Source organism: Pecten maximus, chromosome 11, assembly GCF_902652985.1.
Source record: "Pecten maximus chromosome 11, xPecMax1.1, whole genome shotgun sequence".
NCBI lineage: Eukaryota > Metazoa > Mollusca > Bivalvia > Pectinida > Pectinidae > Pecten > Pecten maximus.
The window spans coordinates 23073777-23088415 of NC_047025.1; the positions used below are offsets into that span (position 1 = coordinate 23073777).

General features: G+C 36.2%; 1 protein-coding gene across 1 annotated transcript in view; it reads left to right on the plus strand.

Moving 5' to 3' along the window:
- Window positions 1-7270: 7270 nt before the first annotated feature.
- LOC117338401 (calmodulin-A-like) overlaps window positions 7271-14639 on the plus strand; it is a 68005-nt gene continuing 60636 nt past the window's right edge. The window contains exon 1 of the mRNA XM_033899752.1: window positions 7271-7716. The gene's annotated coding sequence lies outside the window, so the exon portion shown is untranslated. The remainder of the gene's footprint in view (window positions 7717-14639) is intronic.

Here is a 14639-nt window from a genome sequence, read left to right on the forward strand (position 1 = left end):
GAATAAGCTACATGTAGCATGATCTACTGTACATGTAGCAGAAATAACAATTATAGTGACAAATTAAAATAGACATAAAAGTGATTTTGCAGTTCCAAATGTTTGTAAAATACTTTTGAAACATATGCCTTTTTCTGTATATATGCAATAGCGGTAAATCATATATATACACATTGTACACAGTCAAAACACAAGTGTACGGACATGCACCGTGGTAGTAGAATAAAGCAATTATGAGGAATATTGATGCATATCTGTGTACTAAATCATTTTTTAAATGTGTGCTACATTATACTGCATAGTGTTCATCCAATTACTGTGTAAGTCATGAACAAAATCATCACTTTTTACCAGTATGACGATACTTGTTAAGTTTGAAGGGACCTTCATTTTGTTATTTTTGATATTTCCTTCAAAGGAAACAAGAAGGTGAAAATATGAATGATCTGGTGTTTATCTTTGTATATTTTTGTATTTTTTTTTCTCTCAATGAAATTTTTTTTTTTTCAATATCTGCCTTGGTTATTTGATCATTATCTCATGTGACAATTGGAAACGATATTAACTAAAGTTGCAAATGTTTTTGTCAGGATTGAAACTACCTTGCAGAAAAATAGAATATTGTAATTAAATAAACATGTCAGAAGAGCTAAGTTTGCAAAATTAATAAGTGTTCACGAAATCTAAGTGATTTACAGAAAGTTTGTGTCACAATTAAAGCAGAATACATAAAATAAATGGAAGAAAGACAGAACCGTATGTTTCAGTAAGTTAGTTTATGTCACAACACTTAGTAAGGCAGTGGAAGAAAAACTCACAGAAAGTTGATATTTCGATTGAAAAATAATAAAAAAAGAAATGAGTCCTGTACTCTCAAACCTTGCCTACTCCTGTTGTGAACCAGTTACAATGCAGCTTACATGAATATCCAGGTGGTTTTTGTTGGTGGTCCATACATAGATCACTAAGTCCTTCGATCACCTGGTCCATTTCCCCACATTATATGAATATTTCTGTGATTTCACCAGCCTAAAAGATAAAAAGATTTGATTTTCATGAGATTCATATCATAACATATGTTATGGATATCAATAAACTTGCTACTCCTCACATGTATAGCAATGTAAGCTAGCCACTGACTTACAGTTCTAGACATTGTAAACGATTTGACTGTAGCCAAATAGCATTGTTTAACAAAACTTTTTTTAAGTGACCCCTATTGAACCAAGCCTTTCAAATTATTTTGAATTTGAGACCAGACACTGGATACAATGGTGTTTAATACAAATACAGAGTGTTACTTGTTGATAGGTATCCTGGCCTTGGGTATCATTAAAAAGATTAATGCACTTTATATCAGTTAACAAAATAGCGTATCACTAAGCACCGCTTGACCTTGATAGATGCCCTGTCGTATAATGACCTTTTAAACATGCACTTTTCACAGGAACCATGACTATGTACATATTACATACTAATGTATAATTGTACGTTTACATCATCCAATTAAAGCAATGATTCATTCTATCAATTAACCTTATTATGAGAAATTTTAGCATTGTCAACTTCACTATATATCCCGTCAATAAACATGGGCACAATAATAACAGCACACACCTACATTAACGGCATCAATATTTAAGGGGTTTACCTATTCAACTGCATATGTAACGACACATAGCTTTTCACTTAAAACATAATTAACTGAAAGGTTTACTGTTCTAAATCACTATGTTAAAACAAATATTTCAAATGAAGGTCGAGGAACCTGTGTCTGTCAAATTTCTCTTTCTGGATGGTGACCATATTTAGTCTGGAGTATTTCTGGTTATTTGGTTGGTTTATTTTGTTCTATTAACAGTCTGGTTCATTTACGGACGTGCCTGGTTTTTGTGGTGGAGAAAAGCCGGAGAAAAACTACCGACCTACAGGCAGTACCAGGCAACTGCCCAACGTGGGTTTCGAACTCGCAACCCATAGATGGAAGGCTAGTGATAAAGTGTCGGGACACCTTAACCACTCGGCCACCGCGGCCCCTATTTCTGGTAAGTGACGTGCTTTGGTTTGGTTTGGTTTATTTTGTTTAACGTCCTATTAACAGCTAAGGTCATTTAAGGACGGCCTCCCGTGCGTGCGACATGCATGCGTGTGGTGAGTGCGTATGTGTGTCCCGGGAGGCTGCGGTATGTTCGTGTTAAGTCTCCTTGTGATAGGCCGGAAATTTTGCCGATTTATAGTGCTACCTCACTGAAGCATACTGCCGAAGACACCCAGCAGCACACCCCATCCGGTCACGTGGCGTGCAACTCTGTGAAAGCGAATGATCTGCTCCAAACCTTTGGGACAGAGGGCCGGGAAAAAAAGGAGGACATACATCCTGTGAGAGGTAATATTGATTTGAAGTGTTTGGAAACGCTGTAATACGTATACAATGGTCCAATTTTAAAACTCAAGTGATATTGACAGAGAACTATCTCGATTCTAATATCACATTTGGGAAATATACAACAAAAAGTTAACAGTCTGTAAAATCTTAATAATCTCGTCTTTATAGAACGAGGATAAATGTTATAACAAAGTTGGAGAAGTATGCTTTATAACAGAGTATGTCCAAATTGAGAACGTTTAATCAATGTATGATATCAATTATATTGGTCAACACTGAAGTTATTCGAAATCCAAATGCGTGCTGGCACCGGCACCGTTGTATTGATTAGTAGTGAGTAAACTTCGAAAATCTGTCAGGAATCGGTAAATACTTCCTCAGTTAGCGCCTTAAGCTATGTTTATGTGATTCCTTTTAATCATTTTCTCTTTGATTATTTCATTCGTGAAAGTATCATTTAAGATTACTAGGTACGGAATGACCTCATTCAGTGTATATTTGGTAATGTTCATGTTGTGAGATAATTGATATCTTGTAGGTCATGCTACACTCCTCTGTTTTTTGTTCATTTTCTTATAATACATATAGACTAATAGAGCTGTAGAGACCATCAAAATCTGAGTGAATGCGCACGGTTATAACGCTTTATGTATCCATGCTATATTAGAGAAACGATCAAACCCTCACTTCACCGAGACAAAACAGGACTCAGTTTTACACCAATCCCTCACTTCACCAAGACAAAAAAGGACTCGGGTTTACACCAAACCTTCACTTCACCGAGACAAAAAAGGACTCAGGTTTACACCAAACCTTCACTTCACCGAGACAAAAAAGGACTCAATTTTACACCAAATCCTCAGTTCAACAGAACAGAAAAAGACTCAATTTTACATAAAATATTCAGTTCCCCAGTACAAAATAGGTCTAAATTTAACCCCAAAAGCATCAGGAAGATAGAAATACATTTTCCAGTACTCCGATGTCTTTTACTTATTACGAATAAACGAGTTAATATTCGAACGTGATACTCTCCACGGTCCCCAAATGATTTGAAATTGCGTAATACATAATCTTTAGCGTTATTTTTCTGATTTCAAAGAAATATCATCCCATCCTTATCAATAAGAACGATTAATGAGTCATAGCAACAGCTTTACTAATTGGTTTTTGCTAATACAAACCATGTTTGTTTTCTATTTGCTTTCTCTGAGATATCTAAGCTGTGAAATAGAAAGCAGTCAAACATTTCTTAAGTATCACCATAGGTCTCGCGTACAGCGAGGTCGGGGTTACAGAAAGGAAAGAGACACAATTAAAAATTACCAGATTTGCCATGGGAAATTGAAAGTTGTTATAGAATGTAATAATGGTGTAATTGAAAGATAGGGAACCACTCTGGCATATGTGACAATTTCATCCGGATATTTTGGGTGATCCTACCTCTCCCCGATGGAAAATGTATAAATTACATGTTTTAATAAGAATAGAATGCAAATCTAGATACTACAATGTTAAGTTAAAGATATATCTAACCATGTGTTACACACGTACGGATTTTTATTATTTTTATTTTATCAAAATATGACACTCCTTTGTTTTAAATTACGTTTTGTATATTTCTTTGAATTGGATCAAGTTGCAACGTTTAGTAGATGCAAACCCTGATATACATGTTATTGATTATGTGCAGGTTTTTTTTTATTCATATTTGTTATCAATTTACATGCAATCTTGGGATGACATTAATACAAATAAGCCAACTCCGGGTGTTTTTGTAATTTTATCCAACTGTAGATTTCAAATTACATTTATATGCAGGGATAATCAATGTGTGCTACGTCTTGTGATTAATGTACCGCGGATCAAGGAAACAGGTGACTGATGTATTTCTCTGGATAAATTTACCGCAGGTTAAAACAACTACGACACACAGAGTTCAAGTAATGTACTAGCCCTATTCTTGTGAGCGAATTTTGTATTATTGTTTTTTATTTCGTCTTTTCCTTGGAAGGATATTCAGCAAATCAACTTTGGAGATTTAAATGATAAAATTAGATATATTATATACAACGATTTAAACAGTAAGCTAACAATGCTAAGCTAAACTGATATGTCGGATAAACTTGATCCGCCACAGCTGGGATGTCAATTTCCTTTGGTAAAATCGATTACCATGCGACACAATGCAAATTTAATTAGTGAATTGTTTCAATTTACCTGTCTGAGCAATGCAATACATAATCAATAATTGCATCATTGTTAAATATTCGATTTCACAGTATTGTGTAAGATTTATCTGGATGTAAATGTAAACCATATAGGATTTTCCGGGAACTGACATTTCATATGAGCTATGAATTGAGTATCGGCATTTTGCATTGGGTTTCCAGAAAAAAATATTACGAGATTCATATTTCGCTTGAAATTGGAGCGCATATGAGCGTCTGTTTATCACATAGATAAGACGTGTTTGCAAACGTTTGTGAAAACAGCGCTTTATCAGACTGATATGAAATGAGTTCCACCGCACTTCTTTTTCTTCGGTGACGTTCAACGGATGTGACGCCGATCGCATGGTATTATGGTGTCACAGTTGAAACATAATATATTGTGTGTCCATTATACAATCCTTTAATAGAGATTGCGGGTGGTAGACAATGTGGTCTTTTCAGTCCCGGATGTTTATCATAACCTGCTGGTTACGTTTTAATTAATTCCAATAGTGTCACGATTCAGAATACACATGCTTACCTTATACGTTCTTTTGAAATATTTTTTTTTTTTTCAAATTTTAATGAATTATGGGTCTTTCACACCTGCCTATCAATATTTTAATACCCATTTCTACAGAGTTTTTTAACCACTGCCTATGATCAACGCTTTTCGTCCTTTATTCATCCTTGTTGTATAGGGGAAATGGCACCCGCGGTGTTCTGTGTATATGAACACTGGGCGACCATTTTTACCGAATTTTAATCTAGCCCCACAACGTCTCAAAATGTGCTTTACACACTAGGGAAGGCCCAGATACATGGAGACTGTAACAAATACCCAAGTATTTGTGGTACTGTTGTGGCTGTGTCCTTTGGCAAGACGTTACCCTGTTTTAAATGATCTGGATGGCATGCGACGTGTCTCCCGTATGTTGTTAAGTGAGGTAGTCACCAGCTTGAAATATGGAGACTCATCAAAAGATCCTGGTTGTTCACGGGCCTACAAAGCATAAACGTTACAAACAACCCGGCTCAAGTGTAGTTTTTAACTCACCTATGTTGACGTCATACCGTTAGCCTGAGGCTACTATTGGCGTATTTAAACTTCTAATTCACTGATCAGTCTCTCTTTACTCTTTTTTTTCTTCGTTTAAAACATTTTATTTGGTTTCAGCGTTGTCTTTTAAAACCCCTATGGTTTTACCTATTACCAGTCATGAAGGATGTACAGCTACACTATCAAGGTTATGGCATTTTAAAGGGATGACACTTTAAAGTGGTTTCTGAGTGATTATTATGCGTGAACAACATCATCGCTACTTATCCTTATCTTATCTTATCTTACAACATCATCTCTTATAAAACACAAATACTACCCAAGGTTGGACCGCGTGATTGGAGCAAATTGGGACACTTACTGGTGCTAATATGTTTTTACCTTTGGTCGTCGTTTTTCATATTTATCCAATAGAAATAACGGGCAGGCTAATATTTCATTAAAGGCTAATCAAGATGAATTTTAAATCTCAATGAATGTCATACAGAACTACCTGTACTTCCTCTTATAAGATTGTCGGGAATAACCAACTGGTGTTTTCCATTTCTGAGTCGTATAAAGTGGACGTGGATATTGTTTCTGTGCTCTCGGACCTTGGAAATAAATCTGTCTGTATTATATGTAGCGACTCTTGGGATGCCATTTGCTATGTACGTTTTATTCGTAGACGTTCGTTCCTATACATCCCCTTCTACATTATGTAGCTTAATGAATGACCGTAGGCTTACGTAAATTATGAATAATATCAATATACAATGTTTAAGTTTTTGCTCAAGTACATGTATTTTGTATAACATTTAAAAAACAGAGATTCAATTAGATTTAAGTATTTTTACAACGCTCTATTATTGCCGAGATTGTTTGAATTATAAACACACAGAACAAACATCTCTGATGTACTATGCACACGTATAAATTTAGATATAAAATGTTGCTACTCTTTCCTACACTTTCCCTATTCAATCAGAGAAATGTCATCGTTGTCAAGTCAAGTTAATTACTCATATGACCTGCTTTGATCTGATGTGCTTTACTTGACCTTTAAAAGTCTACATATGTAGTCTGCTTTATCTTACCTGGATTTAATCACTGAGGATACAACTCGACGGGCCACAAATGCATATAAATAAAGTTCCCCTCGCGTGGGCAAATGTTTCGCGGTGAATGTCTGTTTACACTACTGATCTGAAAGTATTCAGAACTTTGTTATAACATTACTGGGTGAATTACGGTCCTTCTTTTCATTTATTTATCTTAAATAAGAATCAATTTGGACGAAGGTGGGTGTAGGTAAATATTTCATGTTAAGTTCGCATTTTCTATATAAATCATGAAAGGATCTACTCGGAATGTAAGAGAAAGTAGAAACGAAATGAATTACAACGCTATAACATACCATCCTGCTGATATTCTCTGATTTAATTATGTTTTATCTTTGATTTGACCTGAATATATTAACGATTTATAGATTTAGGTATTGAAGGAAAATAATCCATGTAGCGGTATACTTCATGTACTGGACGATCCTATATAAACAAATGGATTGCGATTGTTTGCAGATTCATAAAAGTTGGCCCAATAATCCTATACACTTCACAGAAATAATACTGGTAGGGTATTAACTGTCGAAGGTCTCAAGTGAGCAAACCTCACCATATCCAACCATCTGGTGAAGCGGTTACATCGATCGAGGACCTTACGCCAGTGTTTGTAGCGCGTGCAGCTAATTCTCGTCTGGTTGATGAAGCTGGATGTATTCGTTGAAGCGCGGGACTTTTCTATCGAGAGCTCGAGAGCAGAGGACCGTCAAATAGGGAAGTACACGCCGCATTAATTGAATGTTGAAACAGGTAGCGGGGATCAATTTATCGTCAATTAAGACCATTTATCTAGTTTGTATTCCCAGGACGTGGATTGTTCATCAAATTGTTGAGTTTGTCAGAAATTGATTCTTAGGAGCAGTCGTGCTTCTATTTCAAGAACTCTTGGAATTAATCGACTTCTTAACACCGGGATCTTACAGACTGTCTACGGGGGCTGGGAAACTTACACTGAAGGTATGTAGACAATGTACTCATATCCAATACAATATTAACTTCATCAGCAACATAATTAAAAGTAATTGTTAACGATTCACAAAGTTGGCCAAACTAGCGTATATCAAAATGCATGAGTCGGTCTACCCGTTAATATTTTCTATTCTGTATAAACTATAATCGCATTTAAGAAACGTGTCGAAAGGTCACGGATATCATGACTATTAATGTTTTAAAACTTAATAATCTTGATAATGTCTGCATCATAATAATTATATAAAGATACGGTTACATAACTTATCAATTATCACATCAATTATGTACATTTCATACTACAAAGGATATATTTATTCCATTATAAGCAAAGATGATGTAATATTTACATTTGTCATTGCCCCAATCTTAATCAGGCTGCATCTATAAACGGATAGATGCACTCCCGATCGAATGACATGATTGTTGTATACGGTTGATCAACGTCATGGAAATGCTTCACTACGAATGCTTGAGAACGATTGCGTTACCATGACGTCATTTTGCCGCTATGTTCATCATCGTCACGGCATGGCTTTGTACTGTGTGTCAAATTGGGTGCTAATCAATCACAGATTTATTTCAGAAAGACAGGTTATAGGAAATGTGTAAATATATTCATTAATAGGCGCCATGAATATAGTGACATTAAATACAATATAACCATCGTTTAATTGTCAAATAACACCACAGGTACTATAGCCTTAATACAAATTAATAAAACTTCGTCTCAATCGCTTACGATGTCTAATGATAAACGATATGCTTCATTTGAATAATATGTCGCTAGGTAGCCTTCGTCTATCCTGTTATTTGACCATTGTTTAAGTGGCTATAACATATACCGACGTTGTTGTGGTTTAGTGAGACCCCGTTTTCCTATATGGTATATAGCGATACATGGTACTTGTGTTACAGCTACCATATGCCCGTTCAATGTCAAAGGTACTGGATTATGAATTATACATCAATATGCCCTACCAACGCCTACGATTTATATGTCACAGTTGACTCGACATATTACAATTTCATCAGAGGCATACGTAATGCATATCAAACATTTTTATACTATTACAAGGTACACAACCCGCTGTTTCACGATTACATTTGTTGTTCAAACTTTTGACTGAAACTATACGCGCAAAATCACTGACCTTTATACTGGCGACATATCACCACGACCTCCAATCCCAATTACTTTCCAACATCACCTGACTGGTTGCCCAAACTACCCCGTAGGGAACACCGAGTCTCTGTGTGATTAACGCTCAAAGAGTTATCCAGATAGTAACAACACGTAGCTCTCCCCTGCCCGATTCATATGGTAATGGTACGGCTTCTTTCGGGCAGCAATATAATTACATGCTGTAAATCCTACTTTCCCGGTTTTCATTTTTTTCGTATTTGTCGGATTACTTTGTTGACAGCTTTATGTTCATGATCTCTATGGTTAAAATGATACTATTTATGATCATGAATATGTTGACCAGAAAGTACACGAAATCATCATCTCCCAAAAAAAACCTTGATAACCCTGGGTCGACATCTATGATAACTATATTGCTGAAAATAAGACTGATATAGAATAAACAGAAACAATACAATACAAAGTACAGAGAGTGAAGATAGGAAGTAAAAAGAAAAAGACAGTAGAGAAGTGTTGCAAATGGAGCGGCAAATCTATTTTGGTCACTTCGATGCTCCTAAATATTAGACACTACGAGAGCCCGCAGCAGCAGACATGACAACTTCTTTAGTAAACAGCAGTTGCCAAGATAAGATGTCATTTTGCTTCTCTGGGAACTTCTTTACTTAAGAAGTTTTTTTCATATACATCCAGGTGACCGATATCGGCGTATTACTGACCTTTAAATGCAAAATATATTTGCGACACTTATCTTGAAAATAGAAAGGGGTTCGCGGCTACCACGGCCAATTCTCAATTTACAACAGGTGCTGTTTACTTATGCAATTGCCATGACCATTACTTACAAAATACGGACAACTCCTTTTTACTAAACTAGTGGCGTTTCCGGCTACTGTTCGTAGAGACCCGCGAATGCATAACACGTTCTGTGTAATGAAGACAATTTACTGACACATGTCCTAACATGCAGAGTCCTTTGGTCAGACACAAAAACACCGTTTAACGACACCACGAGGGACTGAATCATTTTGAAGGATAAACTTCTAAACTTCTCTTTGCTGGCAATAAGAGTGCCCCAATAAACTTTTTTCACCGACACAAAGAAGTAATGAATACTTTCTCTAGATAAACCGTTTTGATTAAGTCAGTGGCTGGTAAAGACAATCATGTTAGATATAACAGAACAGACAAATGTTTGGTAAAGTCAGATTCAAATGGAAATGTTCACTGGATATCATTTGCAACACAACGAAGTAGACACTACTGCATGTTTTGTATTTGATTCATTTTTTAATGTTTAAAGCCATCTGATATGTTCACGGCGACAACAAAGGCACACGGACGAGTTAAGAGTGTTACTACACTGTACTGTATTGCGGCATGATACCCAGTCATATTGTTCTGATAACTCGGATGGCCGCAGAGGTGACCAGGACGATTTGATAATAAAGACAATAAAACACAAAAAAAAATGCAGCAAATTTTCACTGAAAGCAACCAATAAATTGTATCATAATACGACATGAAAACCCAATACTTGATGGATAAAGGTTTTAAAAACTCATGCGATCGTGTAGTATGATATGGCAACTAGACATACGCTTTCTCTGAACTTTCTCTGAACTTTCTCACATCTGTTAATGTATAAATAACTAGATCAACCCACGTTATGCTTCATTCTAAGCACACTAAGCTGCTATCGCTCACACATTACTAGATAAAAACATCATTGAGAGATTGTGTAATGATGAAGAGGAACCCAGACATGTCGTAATACCTCCGTGTAGGACGGTCGTATAGGACTGTCGTTTAGGACGGTCTATTAGGACTGTCGTGTAGGACTGCCGTGTAGGACGGTCGTGTAGGAAGGTCGTGTAGGACTGTTGTGTAGGACGGTCGTGTAGGACTGCCGCTCTGTGGAGTCTACTTGTCACGCGTTCATTGATCCCAGTAAACAAATAGCCGGTGGTGTATTGTGAACACTTGCTTCCTCGCTTAGAGAGATTTACAACCACTGCGACAGTCAAGCACGATTCTATATCGTTACTGCACGCATTCGTGGTCTGACAAATTACAGCAACAGTGTTTTTTTCTTGCTGAGACACATCCCTCTCGGAGGTTCTTAAATTCTATTTCGTTCTTCCAATACGGTGTTGTTGTTTTTTTTTTGCATAGCGACACAAGATAGCTATAGACAGTGTGTTTTGATGTTTCAGATGAAGCCGGAGATTCAGGGGATTAATTGTTTAAAGACACCGAAAAAAGAGCTAGCACCCCACATGTCCGTAGTGTGTTTGAAAAGTCGATCAATAGCATTTGTCCTGATTGCTAAAATATTCAAATATCGGTTTTCCGTAAACGGTTTGTTTCAGACATAGTTGATAAGTCTCCAGCCTGGGATCGGAGTGTTCCTGTTTGAGTCATCATTGAACCTCACCATTCAGATTTTGAAATTCCTTTGACCTATTTGAGTTTTCTCGACGCCCCTTAGTACAAACAATTAGGCCCTTATCATTACTGATGAATCTTAGAAAAGACCAAACAGCTGTATGGTACAATTTAATTCACTTTTGGCGTTACTGTATCTTACTCTGAATTTGTTCTAAAAGGTGCTGGCATCGAGTGTGTCTTTTGTTGTTCTTGGAGGCAAAACGCCTTGGAACCAATACCCTGAAGGTATACGGGCATGTAGAAAAGTTTGCACATGACCGTTTTCTAATTGATGACTATTACAATGACAAATGAAGCGCTCTCTAGAATACTATTTTGTTTTCTCTTGGAGCTTTTTAATACCTTTCAGCATATTTCATATACATATGTACAGATGTAGCAATTTTTTAATGCACGGAAACTGTTGTCAGTAATTGCAATTCATGCAAGGATTACACAATTTAAATGTCCAATACCATATTCGTTTCTAATGCCCAACACTTTTTTTTTAAATCTGGATAATAAAGGTCTTGCAAACTTGTTTATTTATCATAAGGCAAGACCGTAATAGTCAGAAACTGCTGAATCATACATATCATTTGACTTCACATTCGTTACTGGTATTGATGGAGAGAAGATTAGAAATTCTTTGATGCTGCACAATTACTCCAAATGTTTTTATTAAATAAATAATGAATCATTGCCGAAAATTCATTGGTACTTACATGTATCTTACCTGATGATTTCAATACACTTTAACAATGCATTGTGTGTGAATGAACAGAACTACATATATGTCTAGTTGGTATAGCTATCATGACCTCCAGCTCATACCGCCCCCTCATCTACTTAAAACATTTTAGTTCCTTACGCGAGATCAAAAGAGCGATTATCTATTGTGGAAGAAAGCATTTGTAGCATACAACATTCCTTACAATTTCCTTTTGATCAATACAGCTACAATATCATTTTGGATAATATGATGATTACATTAGAATCGTGTATAGCTCCCACTAATGCAACTTTCTATATATACATTTCAGTTACTTAAGGAATAATGTGTACTTTTGTTTATTTTTAATGTGTGAATCTCGCATGTTGTAGGATTATACTTATGAACACGGAGTTCTTGTATACAGTCAAACATCGTAATCTCGATCTGTTATAACTCGAAGTCTCGAAGAAATCACCGTTTAACTCGAAGCCACCGATTAACTCGAAGTCACGTTTAACTTGAAGCCATCGATTAAATCGAAGACACCAATTGACTCGAAGTCACCGATTAACTCGAAATAAACATTCCAACGATGAAGATTTCGAATACCCGGGATATTTCGATATTGGTTTATGACTTCTATTGACCTCCAGATAACGAAGTTTAACTGTATTAAATTGCTGATTGTTTTCAGTTTCGAAGTAATATAAAACAAATAGTATCAATCGCTTCATTACGTCCACGTGAATGTTCTCACCCCTGTGTCTGAAACCTTAGGTGACATTGAGAAAATACCGACAATTATGCTCCCTACCATGGTAACACTCCAGATGTTATCATCTGCTATCTTTTCCCCGCGGTGTGTCTTGGCTGCCATCGTTATATGACCTAGTTTTACATATTTCTAAATCTGCCAAAGAGCAACGCGGGAAACATAAAAGAGGACTCTCACAAGTTTTGATAATCATTATTTTATTATGTTCCAATTTCCCATTAACGGAAACAGATTTTCTTCATTGAGCTGGTTTTGTGATAGCTATTATAGGCTGCCACGCGATTTGGACGTAAGAATGGTATATGTTGCTCTCGGGATATGAGCCGAAAGAGGTGACTTAATTTGGGATCATATATTATCTCTTCTTTTATAACAATTATTTTTTTCTTATATCTTTCTTAACACTGCCTCATTTTTTACCTTTAGTTGGGCGTTCGCCCCTTTTAAGAAGGTTGTTATTTATATCCCCTGGACGTTACATGCTGACTTATGCGTGTCGATCATCTTGAACGTTGGCGGAAAAGACTGGGTCGTCCATTGGTGGCAAGACGTGTCAAGGTGGATTGTATCTACCATGTCAAGATACGACATTTCAATTTGATTGCACTATAAAAGTGTCCGTCAGTGACCCTATCGATCACAGAAACGTCCCTTAATGAGTGGGCGTAGTGTGTTAAATAAATATCAAACCAAACCAGCACATTGTTAGCGACATTCATGATTGTATTACTATGCTATCATGTTGACAATGTTTTGGCGTCATGTCGAGAGATTCGCCTGGCATCATATCCGGCTATGTTGTCAGGTACTCGGGGGCGAGTTCTCCCATCTCATATCTATGGTGGGTAATAGTTTATAAGATATTTTTTTATGTTGTTTTCCTTCTTGTTTTGGGGTTTCCTTGGTTTTTGTATTTGTCCCTGTGTCTCTATGACTTTAGAATACATTTGATAAGACAAGTGTGTTAAATCGCCTTAAAAGTGGAATGTTTTGTAATGTATCTGAACTAACAATCTGAGTTCATGAAGGTGGAACCATCCATGATAAACAGAAAAGGACACATACTCCCGACCAGAAACAGTTTATCTCAGAATCAATACAAAAACATAATAACAGGAAATGGATAAATTAGAACCTATCATTTACTGTGGTTTGTCTGTCCTGTGTTAAATAATTAAGAATTGAGCGCGATAATCACACTATTTTTTATATATTGTTCTTGACGAATAACCCGCACAACGATTTGAAAGCAAAATAAAGTCGTTAATCCGGTTAAGTGATTCCTACCTGATATCCACCCGTCACGAAAACTAAATCGGAAAAAATCTACATGCTTGATACTGAAAGGACGAACTGAGAAACCAGGTCATGATAATGATTGTCAGACTTCAGCATAAGATTACGACCGTCCAGGTAGACATTCTGTCTAAATTTATGACCAACACGAGACGTTCCTGATACTTGAACTCTTAAGTCTCAATCTCAGTGATAAGAATGTTATTTGAGTCAACTGTAAATAAACAAACAAGGGATCTAAATGAATTCTAGAGGGCAGCTTTCTAGTATGATATACATATATATATATACATATATATATCCTCAAGTGTTCAGCGTGTTTTCTCGAAATTAATGGGGAATGTTTATCATCCCGCCGCCAACGTTTGGTGATGAAATCGCGGAAATACTAAATTGATAAACATAAATTTCAAAATGATAGATATAGATCTCAATTATCCGTACTGGAATGCTGATGTCTGACATAGAAGATTCCTAGAGTGTAAACGTCAGTGCATTATATCTGGATAGAATATATAATACAAGTTTGGAATTAATAATCTCTATTT